This window comes from Parasteatoda tepidariorum, chromosome 1 (assembly GCF_043381705.1).
Source record: "Parasteatoda tepidariorum isolate YZ-2023 chromosome 1, CAS_Ptep_4.0, whole genome shotgun sequence".
Taxonomy (NCBI): domain Eukaryota; kingdom Metazoa; phylum Arthropoda; class Arachnida; order Araneae; family Theridiidae; genus Parasteatoda; species Parasteatoda tepidariorum.
In genome coordinates, this window is record NC_092204.1 from 29,747,222 (window position 1) to 29,762,515 (window position 15,294).

At 30.3% G+C, this 15,294-nt stretch overlaps 1 long non-coding RNA gene across 1 annotated transcript in view; it reads left to right on the forward strand.

Moving 5' to 3' along the window:
• The window catches only part of LOC122269654 (uncharacterized), a 16,273-nt gene extending 12,001 nt beyond the window's left edge, over window positions 1-4,272 (forward strand). Inside the window, exons 2-3 of the long non-coding RNA XR_011636293.1 lie at window positions 1,334-1,381; window positions 4,152-4,272. This is a non-coding gene — a long non-coding RNA (uncharacterized lncRNA). The remainder of the gene's footprint in view (window positions 1-1,333; window positions 1,382-4,151) is intronic.
• The last annotated feature ends 11,022 nt before the right edge of the window (window positions 4,273-15,294 follow it).

Here is a 15,294-nt window from a genome sequence, read left to right on the forward strand (position 1 = left end):
CAGTAAAAATGAAAATTGTAAAAACATTATAATATTAAAACACTATGTTAAAGAAAAGAAGTCGACTGTACAAAGCCATTAACATGCATAAAATTTCAAGGTATAAAATTATTTGCGGATAAAAGATAGGATAAAGATGTAAAAAGACAAAATTGATAAAATAACAAGAATAGATAAAATATACCCTAAGATTAAAATCATTAAAGTATATTTGTCCAAAAGGGACGTGAATGTTATAAAATTCATTTAAAATTTAAAAATGTTTGCAAATTAATATTCAAAAGCGTGTTTTGACAAATACCAAAAAAAGTGATATACAAAATCAAAGGTAAAAGCTAATTGTGTATAAAAATTAAAATAAAAATCATTTAAAAGTTAAATAATTAACAGTTAAAATCAATATCATACCAGTGTAAAACAACCAGCTGAGCAACATTTAAAAAGTGTTGAGTAAAATGGAAAGCGATGTTTAAAACATAAAAAATGTAAATACAAGGTCTAAAATTTAAAATATGATATGCTAAAAGTTTGAAATTTAAAATACTGTGAGTAAAATTATTAAATAAAGTGGTCCAAGGAGTATTTAACTATGTTTGTTGGGGGGTGCAAATTAGTTGTTAATTTGGGATAGCATCTCCTCGAGAGTAATTTTAATGATCTCTTTAATAATGGATTCGCATGTATTACTCGCGAAAATTTGTTGTTCATTTCTCCCGAGGAAGTGGTTTTGGCTGAGTGTCTTATGTTAACAAAAATATCTAATTTTTATTGGTGCTCCTAACATTATTCTATTGATATATTTTACTTTGGTGATATTACTTCAAAATATCAGATAGTAATTAATTTTGCCGATATAATCGTGTGAGATGAAAAAGAGGTAAATTTTTATTTTGAAAAATTTTAAGACAAAGCGAATCCCTTCATTATGGATTTGTCCGGCCGTTGAGATTAGTACCGTCTACAAGGACTTTGCAAGCTCGTTTGCATGCCACGAGCAACATGCTATCAACATCCTCCTCCTTTAACGACATATATTCGATGCGACGATTTAGATAATAATTGAAATTACCAATGGATCGTTTGGTGCTATGAATGGCAGGTGTGGAATTGTAGATAATAATTAGAATTACATTTCAAAATTAAGATTAACAAAATTTTCTTAGCTTTTCTGGTATAAATTTTTGATTAAAATTTTTGCCTTGGCGAAATAAAAAACCTTACTAAAAGCTGGAAAAGCAGTAAATTCTTCTCTAGTGCTTTTCTTTAAAATTACTGTATCTCTAAAAGCTGAAAGCGATCCATCAAGAAAATAACAACTGCATTTCCTTTTCAGAAGTAAACGCAGGAGGGAGGCTAGTAGAAACAGGGAAGAATGTCGCAGGTAAGAATACAATTTTTTTTGACTATAACATAATATATACCAAATGTTACCTTATGGAGAAGATTTTTCTTAGTAATTGTTAAAAAAGATTTATTTAGAAAAGATTTCTTAAAGGATTTATTAGATTTATTTAGATAAGATTTATTAAGATTTAAAAACTTCCAAAGATTTATTTAGATTCGTTTATTAGCACCTAAAAATAGGATTATCACAATATAATAGAATTATCTTAATTTTCAAATGTTTACATTATTTATGTTGTGTTGAATACAATTATTTTACTTGACAAGAACTAAATCAGGTATCAAAGATAAATGGAAGTAGTTCACTATCACCTAAAAAAAGGGTTAAAACCTATGCATATTATTTAAGAGCAAGTTAATAAAACATGATAAAAATAAGAGGAAATAATATTTATTATTGCTAATTATTTAAATATTTATTTTTAATTATTTAATAAAGCTAATTATTTAAATAATTATTTACTTTGGTAGATATTTCATAGCTGCTAACTTTTATGGTTCTTAAGGAGCATTTTACTAAGTAGTAGAATAATCATACAGAAGATATTGAAAAGGTCGAGAATTACTTCACCAAAACTTAAAAGCATTGTTTTATAACTTATGTATTTTATATGCGTATAATTTGAATCCTTGACTTGTCATGGGTAGTAAAATAATTAAACTTTTAAAATAAGATTTATATGTTAAACATAAATGTCCAACGAGTAAAAAGATTTTTTAACAATAGCAGTACAGGTTTGCCCCTAGCCATGGACGGTGCCCCTAGCCATGTCCATGGCAACTCCCCTAGCCATAGGGGAGTTGCCATGGACAGAGGGAGCTGGAGAAGGCGTGCTGTTGAGGCAGCCAAGGCCTGCAAAGGGCTGTTGCGCTCCTGAAGAAGAAGACTACAGTCACTATTAGCATCTGAAAAAAACTGAGAAACTGGTAGTAAAATTTCCAAAACATTCTTCGAAAAATCACTCCCTTACTTTTCCAATAATAGCGAGAATAATTTTCTCTTTGAATTTTTCTTATTTTACTTAAGGTAAATAATATATATATATATCCTCTGATATTTTGAGCGAGTGAAAATATCAAAATATGACAAAATTAAGCTCCATTTTATGTAGCCAGCAAATGAATAACAATTTTTGGTTCAACACGCCTCGGAATTTCTAAATGTGCAGATTTAAGTTTTTTTGCTTTCAGGTAATGAATAATTTTTAATTAGCATTAAAAGTATAAAATGAAGTGGGTGTTAACAGAAAGAAGCATCTTTACTTAAACCTAATTCTTTTCTTCGATTTTGTAAACGCGCACCTGACGTCCTTACAATCTTTAAGAAAGTAATTAAGAGAAGGCTGAGTTTAGGTTAAGTTAGGGTTAGGTTAGGTTTATGGTTTCGGTTCAATATGAATAAAAGTCGCCCCCACCCTTATCCAACAGTCGACTAAAACTGGAATTTATTTAAGATGGCAGTCGTAGGGGACTCAACTGTCCGATTAACTCAACTGTCAGATATCCATATTAGATCCATCTTAAAATACTTAAAAAAATATTTTCATTGAGTTATTTGCTTATTAAAAAAATATTATCCTCATTGAGTTATTTGCTTTTGTCCCCGAAACTGGCCTTTCGAACATTAACTGGTACAGCGTTTAGCGACGAGACTATTTTTTTTTAATCATTTCCAATAGTGTAATCGCATTTTTTCTTTACCCCAAAACTAGACTGAAAGTTTAATAAGCAGGCGTCATCCGGTCTATGTCTTCAAAGGAGTATAGACGAGGCTTAAAAATGTTCAATTCTTCCATGAAAAGGGAACGTTGTTAGCTCTTTCTTCTTCAAAAAGACGTTTAATCAGTTATATAATTTAACTTAGAGTCGCTATGGCTCGTGGAATAGAACTTTCTCCTTTTAAAGAAGGGATTCTCCCAACCATAATTAATTGATTTGAACTCTGTTCCAAATTCATACCGACCGCACTGATGTCGCAAAATATCCTATAAGGTAAATAGATCATAGTTTAGAATTTTCTGACCGTTCATAAAGTAACTCAAATTCTGTTTAGTCCCGTTAAAAAGTCATCCACGAAAGCTAGTTTGCCCTAATGTGGATTCAGAAGTTTTCTTATCTTCTGGATTCAATTCAAAATGAAAAGGCTACGGAGTTGAACATTAATGGCTGTAAGCCCAAAAATGTGTCGGAGCTCAACACTGTTTATAAAATAAAAGATAAAACGAAAGCTAGTTTGCCCTAATGTGGATTGAGAAGTTTTCTTGTCTTCTGAATTCAATTCAAAATTAAAAGGCTACGGAGTTGAACATTAATGGCCGTAAGCCCAAAAATGTGTCGGAGCTCAACACTGTTTATGAAATAAAAGATAAATTAAAATGATTAAAAATGCGATGTTAAGTATAGAAATTTCTTTGCGCATTAAACGTTAATACAATACCACTCTCGTAAAGTTTTAGGAAAAAAATCTGGTAAGCAATGAGAATACCCTGCACAGTCTGAAAGTTTTGAATTACCATTTATCATTTACTTAATTATGGAACATAGATCTAGCCTTAGTTATGAAACCAGATTTCTTCCAACTTATGTGTTGTAGAAATATTTTTCTTGAGATTTTGATTCAATATTTTACTATTTTCCGTATCAAAGTAGCACTCCTTAAATTTTCATTTGCAGCTACTTTTAATGCTATATGCAATAAAATATACGTAAGGAAAAATAATTTACATCAAAAATTTTCTTTTTTGCAGATATGGAAGAAACTTTTGATGAATAAATATATATGACCCTGCATTTCAAGGAAATGATCAAAATCTAAACAATGAAACAAGTTTAGTTTTGTAAGAAATGAAATAAATATTTCTGTGTGCATTTATATTTGTCTTTCTTCACTCATAACTTCGATTAAATTTTTCAATTTGCAGCAAATGTGAGTTGAGCAGCAGCGTGTGTGAGTTGGTCTGGTTATTAAGTGAATTTAAAAGAGAACAGTGTTAAATGCCAAGTGTATTTCTTTAGTTGATTAACGGATGCTGACTATTTAGTTTCAGACGAGGATTTTTAATAGAACTAAATGCATCAAAATATGAGAAGATTAAAATAGAAAAAGAAAATAATTAAGTTTCGTGAGACTTATCTAAAAGTTTAGTTGTATAGTTTCTCTAAATAGTTTCGACAAAAATGATAATTTTTTTAGACATATTCGCGTCTTGACCTTTAATGGATAATATATAAAATTTTAGCTATAGTTTTTGATAACGCATGGTCCTTCATAAGGAAAACGTAAAGCTGGTTTAATTTTGTCGATGTGAACAAATATGTAACACCAATTTTCCAAATCTTTATGAATAAATATTGCACGTTGTGATTGATTGGACCGATTGTATTTACTTTAGTTTTTCTATGAACTTTTTAAAGTTCGAATTAAATTCTGATGTATGTTGTTGTTCTTGCTGCGCAATAAATTGTCTGGGAAGTGATGTTCTATATACAAGTTTTGCTACAGTGGAATTTATATCTTCCTTCAAAGTTGACCGAATTCTTAAAAGTATTGAAAGTAGAAATCCTGTCTAGCGTACAGGCTTTTAAAGTTCTGCGAAGATTTTTAATCAATCCTTTTGGTGATAAAGTGTAGTATTTTGAAATCTTAAGTGTTTAGACATGTACTACGAATGTTTCACAAGTAAGTATTAATAGACATTTAAAAGTTTTAAAGGATGATGTGTCAAATAGTGGATGTCTTTTCTTTTCTCCGAAATCGAGGAAATTTAAATTTATTGAAAAAAAAAATTATTGTTTTCCTCTTCTTCTTCGATTTACAAGTTTTATAGAATCTACTCAATACGAAACTGCATAGAGTTAGGAACTGCATAGAACACTGAAACCCCAAAAGATAAATTTTTTTCGTCGTCCATTAAGCCATCACAATTATTAGCGATCGACCGTCCCCTTTGCGAACATAAAAAATTGACGGTGTTAAAAAATAAAAAAAGAAGTGTGCGGTCTTTTTGTGACATTCCAGCTGTCGAGTTTGAATGGCAAAAACAAATTCTACTTTGAAATATCTTTATTGACATCATAAGGAATGTGTTTTTTACAGCAATACTTTTATCGTTAATCATCATAAAGTACATTCAAATACGTTATTTGAACATCTCATACATAAACTATAATTTATATTATAAATATGTTTCACTCGCTACATTCCATACACAAACATTATTTCAGTTCATATTTCATCACACGAGTCCTTTTACTCTTTAACGATATGGATGAGTTCAAATTTTGTATATCGTATTCGTACTGTCCGTACCGTAGTATATATTTTTTAAATTATTGTCAAGAGTAAAAGAAGTGTGTAATTAGGGATCCATTAAATAATATTTCAACGAGAACATCATGAAAATCTGAAGAAACATGATTGAGGAAGATAAAATTAAAATAATAAAAACTGATTTGATTGCCGACAAAAACTTTATGGTGTTCTTCTTTCTTCTTTAATGCACCAGTCATTTATTTGCAAAGCTAGTTAAGAAACTTCAAAATTTTAAATAAATACAAATGAAAATAATTATTAAATAAATACAATAAATAATTTTTAATATATTTTAAATAAATACAAATTTGACTCAGGCTTAACTGACAAACTCTTTTAGAAACAATAACGTTTTTACGGTAAAAATGACCTCTGTGGGGAAAGTTCTTTCAGTTAAATAAATTTTTTTATTTTTTTATTTTTAATTAAGATGTAATTTAAAAGTATAAAAGTTATTGCATATAACTACAGTTAAAGTAATTATTTTCACTTTAAATGAGCAAATCTAAAAAAGGTATAACTATGTTTACAATTGAACAACTCATTTACAATTAAATTAATACTACACAAAATTAGATTAAAATGAGTTCTTAAAATTTCGGTGAAGATTTACAAACAGGATTAAAAATAATAGCTTAATAATAAAACGAATAAAGAGTGATGGAAAAGATAAATGGGATTATTTTCATAACATTTATGATTCACCCTTGAAAATCATGAACTAACCCTAGTAATGAAATCATCTACGTCCTTACTGTTACCCATAATATGGTAATTTTCATTATCCATGGTATGGTAATTTTAGCATGTGTTGTACTGAACATTTTAATAACAAATTCACGGTGCTGTGTCAATTCGTTGTGGGACAATTCATTGCGCATAATTCGTCAGGGCGGCAGTTCGTTGGTGACTCAATTTAATCTTTTGCCCTAAAAATTATAAGGAATTATTTTCTATAGTTCCTTGGAATGAAAGAGAAAGAACAACAGTTTTGACCAACCTTCAGCTAGTGGGAAAAAAGTACCTCCAATCGTAGTTTTTCCTTTCTGAAGAATTCCTTGAGGTGCTACAGAATAAATAATTAAAATTTAAATCAATGTACTTCCGGTGTACAATAGCCAGTATGAAGCAAATTTGGTTAATATATTGCTTGAAGCTAATTAAGTCGATAGGACTAGATGAGTGACAGAAGAATCGGAATATTTAAATACAGTTGTGGCATGCATTCAAATCGGTTATCATTAAAGTTCATATGTTGCACTAGATAATTTTGAAAAGTGACTAAGCTGGCCCATAACTGGTCAGTGATTAAATGATGTTATTCTATTATTTTTTTGTTGTTGTTAGGCTTCAAGTGTTTGTTATAATTGCTTCAAACCGCAACGAGTTATGCCTTCTCCCCTCTTTCTCATACGTAGACAATTCTTCCCTATGTTAGATAATCCTTCTAAAAATTGCTTTAAGGAACACACACACACTCAATGATTGTCAATATTGCGTAAAATTATTTCATAAGAGCTTCAAATTTTTATTTACTCTTTATTATGAACCACATATATCTATTCTACTGGCAAATAAAGCAAATACAATCAGGCTTATATAATATATTTTATGAATCATACATGAGATATAAAACTTAATTAATATGGGCCTATACTTCACTTTGATTAAGAAAACCAATATTATTCGACTGAAATTCAAAGCCATTTTGATCCAGATGAAAATCAAGAATAATTTTGTACTATCACCAGTATTGTTTAAACAGCTGAAAATCTTTAAATCCTTCATCATGTAATGAATAGCAAGAAATTAATTAAGTATCTATTAACGTTCTATTGTTCACAGCAAATATTTTGCTAAGCACTCCATGACCTTATCATACTTCATATCAAAATCACTCCATATTTTACATTCTAACTTGCAGTCCAAAAATCTCCCTTTTCGAGAAGGATCATGATTTGAAGATTATGGAATAAGATTAAGATGTCTCGCTTCATTAAAAGGGAATAATGTATAAGCTTAAAACGTGAAATTCATATTAAGTTTCGTTGCATGAGTTTTGTGCGAGGGCGTTTCGAAAAGTAAAGATACAATGGATCGCATTCCTTAAAAAAAACTTTTATTTAGAAAACGTCAGTTACATCTTATTGACTCGATTATTTATTATTTTTCAACATAATCACCCCCGTTATCCAAACATTTGTTAAGTCGGTGCGCAAGCTTTTGTATCCCACAGTCATAGAAGGTTGCCGCTTGTTGTCGGAACCACATTTCAACTTCATCTTTGATCTCATCATTGTCGTGGAATGATTTTCCACGAAGGTGTGACATCAGGTAAAGGAATAAATGAAAGTCGTTGGGCGCAAGGTCCGGGCTGTATGGCGGATGGTCCAATACTTGCCATTTGAATTGTTTGAGTTAGTGCTTTGGTTACGAGCGCTGTGTGAGGTCGAGCGTTGTCATGAAGCAAGCGGACTCCATTTGTCTATTCATAACGTTCCCATAAACAGAAACAATTTCTTTGTGAATATCCGCTGGTCTCTGACCTTTTGCATGAAGAAAACGTATGACGTAGCGCACTTCGCATTTGGCGGGAATCTGAATCGCCGCAACCATTTTAAACACGACCTACTCCAATCAGAATCAACGTTGAAATGCTGAACGACCGCGAGGAGAAAGCTAACGGTTCAAGGTTGAAATGCTGAATTACTATGCTATACCTGTGTTGCCAACTTGCTCGCCAAAACTTTTCTTTTCCTCTGGCGTACGGTGTATCTTTACTTTTCGAAACACCCTCGTATATAAATGACTCAAAAATAAATCAAGACAAGCAAATCTTTCAAAATGAATTTCAGTTTCTTTAAAGTTGTTCTTACCACTGGAATGTTTCTTCTCTTTTTACTTTCTGGTAAGTATAAAGAAATTATAATTAAACCTCCGTAACTAGATAATTTCATTTAAAAATCAAAACATTAAATATTTATAAAACTGATTTTCGGTGAGTTGTATGACTAAACCGATTTTATAGAACGACTTGTGTAACACGAAGCCAGTAGAAAGCATATCACAAGTATAAATTTACGATTACATATAATCCAGTGACGCAGGAGTCAACGGCCATCCATTGAGACGCATAAGGCTTAACTAAGTATTATGAACTATTTTTAAATACACTGGACAAATAATTTGGATGAATGACCTTTGATACTGGATTAGTAAAAAAATCATTTTTGTATACTTTAATATAAAATTTTATTTTTTTAATATAGTGCGATTAACTGTGCCTAGAGCGATTAACTGTTTTGAATTTTTATTATTAAAAGAGATCTTCTTATAAGTATGGATAGGAGCTCTGACCTATAAATGGACACCTCCGATGAGTGTAGTGCTCCGGTTAATGTAGTAATAATTGTAAATTTTACTTTTGTGAAATATTATATTATTGAAGCATGTAGATGTAGGTCCTGAATTATAAAAAGTCACCTTATGAAGGGAAGAAAATTGGGGAAATGGTTTCTTTCTTGAATGTCTGTTTTACGATTCTTACTTGAAATTTCCACATTCATATTCTGAAAATATCTCAAATATGAATGTGGGGCAACTAAACCTGGTAGCTAAGATTCGAAGGCTTGGGGGCTAAACTGTTCACCCTAAGAACTGTCTAATTTAATCAAGATGTCGATTGATCAATTTATCTACAATATATCAATCACGAAAATTCATCGATCACGTTTTATTAAATAACTTATTTTCTTAAAAAAGTCAAACCACCAAGTTAACAACCGCCTACCTCAGGTACCGTGGTTTCAGATAAATGTAAAAGTTCCAATTTAGCGACGTAGTCCACCTATCCTACCACTCTCATTAAGTCGATTTAACATAAAGAATAGAAAAGAATTATGTATTTAACGTGCTATGTCCTTTTTTTTATTAATGTGAGCTATAAGCAAGCAAGCACAATTTATTTTGACCTTTCAGAATTATTAAACTGAGGTTTTTTTTTTAAACGGAATAGTATGCAGCTATATTTATATCAATGACTTGTTCAGAAACAATGAAAAATTTCCCTTTTTTAAAAGTCCCTTCTGAATGGCTTAATTGCAATTTTTGGAAACGGAGCTAAATTTCAGGATCATAGAATAAACGATTCTGAAGTTATAAGAAAGACACACACAAAAACATTCTTTATTTTATTATTGTAGAAAATATTAAATTTAAATTTATCAAAAATCGATTTTTGAAAACCAATAAAAAAGTATATTCTAGATATTTCTTTTTATTTGAAGGAATTTTACTTATTTTAACTCTTACAAAAACTTTGAAGCTGTGAATAAGATCATGAAATGTATAAATAATATTATCCTTAACTTATTATCCTTATCCTTTTCCTGATTCGAAACGAAATTTCCATTTAATTTGCCACTTTTAGGAGAGTTTTTATTATACACTGAACCACATTTGTATAATATTTATATGTTTAATTCTAATATGAAAATGTGGAAAAACAGAAGAATTACAAAAGCTAGACTGTGCGTGTCTAAAAGTTTCATTTAATAACAGAGCAAAATTGTTTTGCGTTAAGGCATGTTATAGTTTTACTTGCCTGATTTAAATCCCAATAATATATAATTTCAAAAATTTTTATTTTAACCCTGTAAAAATTGTGCAATTTGAAATTTTAAATTTTCAGATTATTTACACTTTTTGCAATTAATATTCGTGTGCAGTTACAAGATCGATGTAAAATTATGACCTACATTAAGATCGGTTTTTAATTTTAAAATTAGTTTATCTTGAAAAATATTTTTCTCATTGTACTTTAATCTCATATTTTGCAGTCTAACAACTGAACTATGGAAATATCTGTCTATATCATCTTTGAATGTAGATCGTAAATACAGGACATTATTTCTTCTCTTCTTCTATTGTATGTTCTTTTTTTGTTGGATTTTGAAACATATTTTTTGGGGGTTATTTTTAATTTTTATCAGGGACCGATCAAGACAAATTCAGGCCCAAGGCCCACCAAATTTTCCGGGCTCCTTACAAGACATTTTTGAAATTAAATTACTGAAGAGAAGTCCTAAAAATAAAAATAAAAGAATCTATTGAACTGCATGATTCAAGAGAAACATTCTAAGAAATTTTGAAAGCAGACAATTGAAGATTATTTTTCTAAGAAAAAGTATATGTATCTATAAATTAAAGCAAAATATAAAACAACAAAACATTGATATATCAAAGTAAAAATAGTTAGGTGACCACAAACAATTGAAATCAGCGATTTTTGCTAAAAGTAAATGATTAGTTGAATTATTTTTTATCGTAAGCTATAATTATTTTTTATTTAGGACTTAAATCAACACAAATTAAGCCAACCTTTACTAATTTTTGAGGCCCCTCAGGAATCGTGGGCCCTATATTGGGACAAGGCGATAATCAGGCCTTGATTGTTATGCTATTTTTACTTGATTAAATTACGTTAACAAAAGGATCTAAATTTTTTTCGGTGCTCCTTATTTATTCTATTAATATATTTTGCTTTAGTGATATCACTTCAAAATATCAGATAGTAATTAATTTTGCCGACATAATCGTGTGAGAAAGAGATAAATTTTTATTTTGAAAAATTTCAAGACAAAACGAATCGCTTCATTATGGATTTGTCCGGACGTTGAGCTTAATACCATCTACAAGGACTCTGCAAGCACGTTTGCATGCCACGAGCAACATGCTATTAACATCTTCTTCCTTCAACGACGTGGGTATTGATTAGATGCAGCAATTTAGATAATACTAAATGAAATTCACCAATGGATCGTTTGGTGCTATGAATGGCAGGTGTGGAATTGTAGATAATAATTAGAATTACATTTCAAAATTAAGACTACCAAAAGTTTCTTAGCTTCTCTGGAATACATGTTTGATTACAATTTTTTGATGGGCGAAAAAAAAAACCTTACTAAGAGCTGGATAAGCAGTTAATTCTTCTCCAGCGCTTTTCTTGAAAATTCTCTATATCTATTATATCTCTAAAGTTACTATATCTCTAAAAGGTGAAAGCGATCCATCTAGAAAATCACAACTACATTTCTTTTTCAGAAGTAAACGCTGGACGGGGGCTAATAGAAAAAGCGAAAAATGTCGCAGGTAACAAGAAATTTTTTTTCACTATAATATATACCAAATGTTACCTTATGGAGAAGATTTTTCTTAGTATTTGTTGAAAAAGATTTATTTAGAAAAGCTTTAAAGATAGAAAAGACATAATTATTTTACATGACAAGAACTAAATTAAGTATCAAAAATAAAGAAAAATAGTTTACTATCACCTGGCAACTTTCCTCGCTGAAAAAAAAGGGTTAAAACCTATGTATATTATTTAAAAGCAAGTTTATAAAACATGATAAAAATAAGAGCAAATAATATTTAAAATCGTTAAAAACTAATTAAAGTTTATTAAAACTAATTATTTAAAGAATTATTTACTTTGGTAGATATTTCATAGCTGCTAACTTTTATGGTTTTTAAGAAGCATTTTACTAAGTAGTAGAATAATCATACAGAAGATATTGAAAAGGTCGAGAATTACTTCACCAAAACTTAAAAGCATTGTTCATTAACTTATGTATTTTATATGCGTATAATTTGAATCCTTGACTTGTCATGGGTAGTAAAATATATAAACTTCTAAAATAAGATTTATATGTTAAACATAAATGTACGAAAAAACGAGAAAAAAGAATTTTTAACAATCGCAGTACAGGTTTGCACCTATAGTATTTTTAATGGAGAAAAACTTGAAACAAACAACCAGAAGAATTCATTTGTCCCCCTTATGAAACATAACACCACAATGAGTACAGTGGCTATTAGCATCTGAATAAAACTGAGAAACTGGTAGTACAAATTTCCAAAACATTCTTCGAAAAATCACTCCCTTACTTTTGCAATAATAGAGAGAATAATTTTCTTTTTGAATTTTTCTTATTGCAGGATTTAATGGGACGAGAAACAAAATGAATATTTTCTCTTAAAAATTTCGGATATGAAAACTTAAAATTATAAATCCTTATTCCCTTTTAGAAAACTTAATATCATATATTTCAGTTTCTCAAGACGCTGAACACTAAGCTATAACACTAAGCTTTTCAACTCTATCAAAACCATCTAAATCTTACATTATTTATGATTTATCGAATGAGGCACATCCCAAAAGCGGAACATAAGTAGAAACTACTATCAGATTCCATTAATTTACTACTGTTTATATCGAACGTTGTAAAAACACCCAGTAAAGCTTTGTCCAGTATATGGTGCAAAATTTCTCCTTGCCCCAAAGTTGAGTTAAATGAAAGATTATTTCCTTTTGGTCACACCATAGATAGGGAAGTATGATGGAGAAACTTGGTGTCACTGACTGCACCAAAATTTGATAAAAAACACAAAACTTTGACTGTAATCTGAACGATATTTGCTTACGACGCCATGTTTTGCTCGTTCTCGGTGTATTGAGACAACGAATGCTCGTTTTCTCAAACATCAACTTATTTAGGGAGATAAATGTTTGACATGCATTAAAGTTCATTTCTTTTATGCTGCCTTTTTAAATCTGGTTGGTGGTACAATATGGTTAGCGGGTTTATTTTGAGATTACCAAATTACCTACTTAAGGTAAATAATATATATATATATAAATCCTCTGATATTCGGAGCGAGTGAAAATATCAAAATATGACAAAATTAAGCTCCATTTCATGTAGTCAGCAAATGAATAACAATTTTTGGTGCAGCGCTGCTCGGAATTTCTAAATGTGTAGATTTAAGCCTTTTTGTTTTCTGGTAATGAATAATTTCTAAGTAGCACTAAAGGTATAAAATGAAGTTTGTGTTAACAGAAAGAAGCATCTTTATCTAAACCTCAATTTTTTTTTCTTTTCAATTTTGTAAACGCGCACTTGACGTTCTTGCAATCTTTAAGAAAATAAATAAGAGAAGGCTGAGTTTAGGTTAAGTTGGGGTTAGGTTAGGTTTTTGGCTTCGGTTCAATATGAATAAAAGTCGCCCCCACACTTATCCAACAGTCGACTAAATCTGGAACTTATTTAAGATGACAGTCGCAGGGGACTCAACTGTAGTAACTAGGAGGAATGAGCGAATTTCAGATATTCATATTAGATCCATCTTAAAATATTTAAAAAAATATTTCCAGCATTTCCTCATCGAGTTATTTGCTTTTGTCCCCGGAACTGGTCTTTCGAACATTGTCTGGTACAACGCTCAAGCGACGAGACTATTTTTTTTTTTTATCGTTTCCAATAGTGTAATCGCGTTTTTTCTCTACCCCAAAATTAGACTGAAAGTTTAAGAAACAGGCGTCATCCGGTGTATTTCTTTAAAGGAGAATAGGTGACGCTTAAAAATGTTCAATTCTTCTATGAAAAGGGAACGCTGTTAGCTCTTTCTTCTACAGAAAGTGGTTTTTGATCAGTAATATTACTTAACTTAGAGTTACTATGGCTCGTGGAATAGAACTTTCGCCTTTTAAAGAAGGAATTCTCCCAACCATAATTAATCGATTTGAACTCTGTTCCAAATTCATACCGACCGCACTGATGTCGCAAAATATCCTATTAGGTAAATGGATCATAGGTTAGAATTTTCTGACCGTTGAGCGGCTGAACATACGATGTTTTCGAAGTTTTTTTTCTTCTAAAAAGTAACTCAAATTCTGTTTAGTCCCGTCAAAATGTCATCCACGAAAGCTTGTTTGCCCTAATGATGGATTCAGAAGTTTTATAGTCTTCTGGATTCGATTCAAAATTAAAAGGCTACGGAGTTGAACATTAATGTCCGTAAGCCCAAAAATGTGCCGGGGCTCAACACTGTTTATAAAATAAAAGATAAATTAAAATAATTAAAAATGCGATGTTAAGTATAGAAATTGCTTTGTGCATTAAACGTTAATACAATACCACTCTCGTGCAGTTTTAGTAGAAAAATCTGGTAAGCAATGAGAATACCCTGCACAGTCTGAAAGTTTTGAATTACCATTTATCATTTTTAATTATGGAACATAGATCTAGCCTTAGTTATGAAATCAGATTTCTTCCAACTTATGTGTTGTAGAATTATTTTCCTTAAGACTTTGATTCAATATTTTACTATTTTCCGTATCAAAGTAGCACTCCTTAAATTTTCATTTGCAGCTACTTTTAATGCTATATGCAATAAAATATACGTAAGGAAAAATAATTTACATCAAAAGTTTTCTTTTTTGCAGATATGGAAGAAATTTTTGATGGATAAATATATATGACCCTGCATTTCAAGGAAATGATCTAAATCTAAACAATGAAACAAGTTTAGTTTTATAAGAAACTAGCTGTACCCTGCGCGTTGCAACGCTTTCAGTTTGAATTTTAATTTTGTATTTAAGTGTGTAAATGAGATTTGCGATTATGATTTGAAATGCAAATTTTTTTAATGGTGAAAAAAACCAGTGATAGTCTCAGCAGTTAATTCTCTAGGATATCGTTAGTGCATTTTCAAACAGACATGTATGGTGATGCACACGG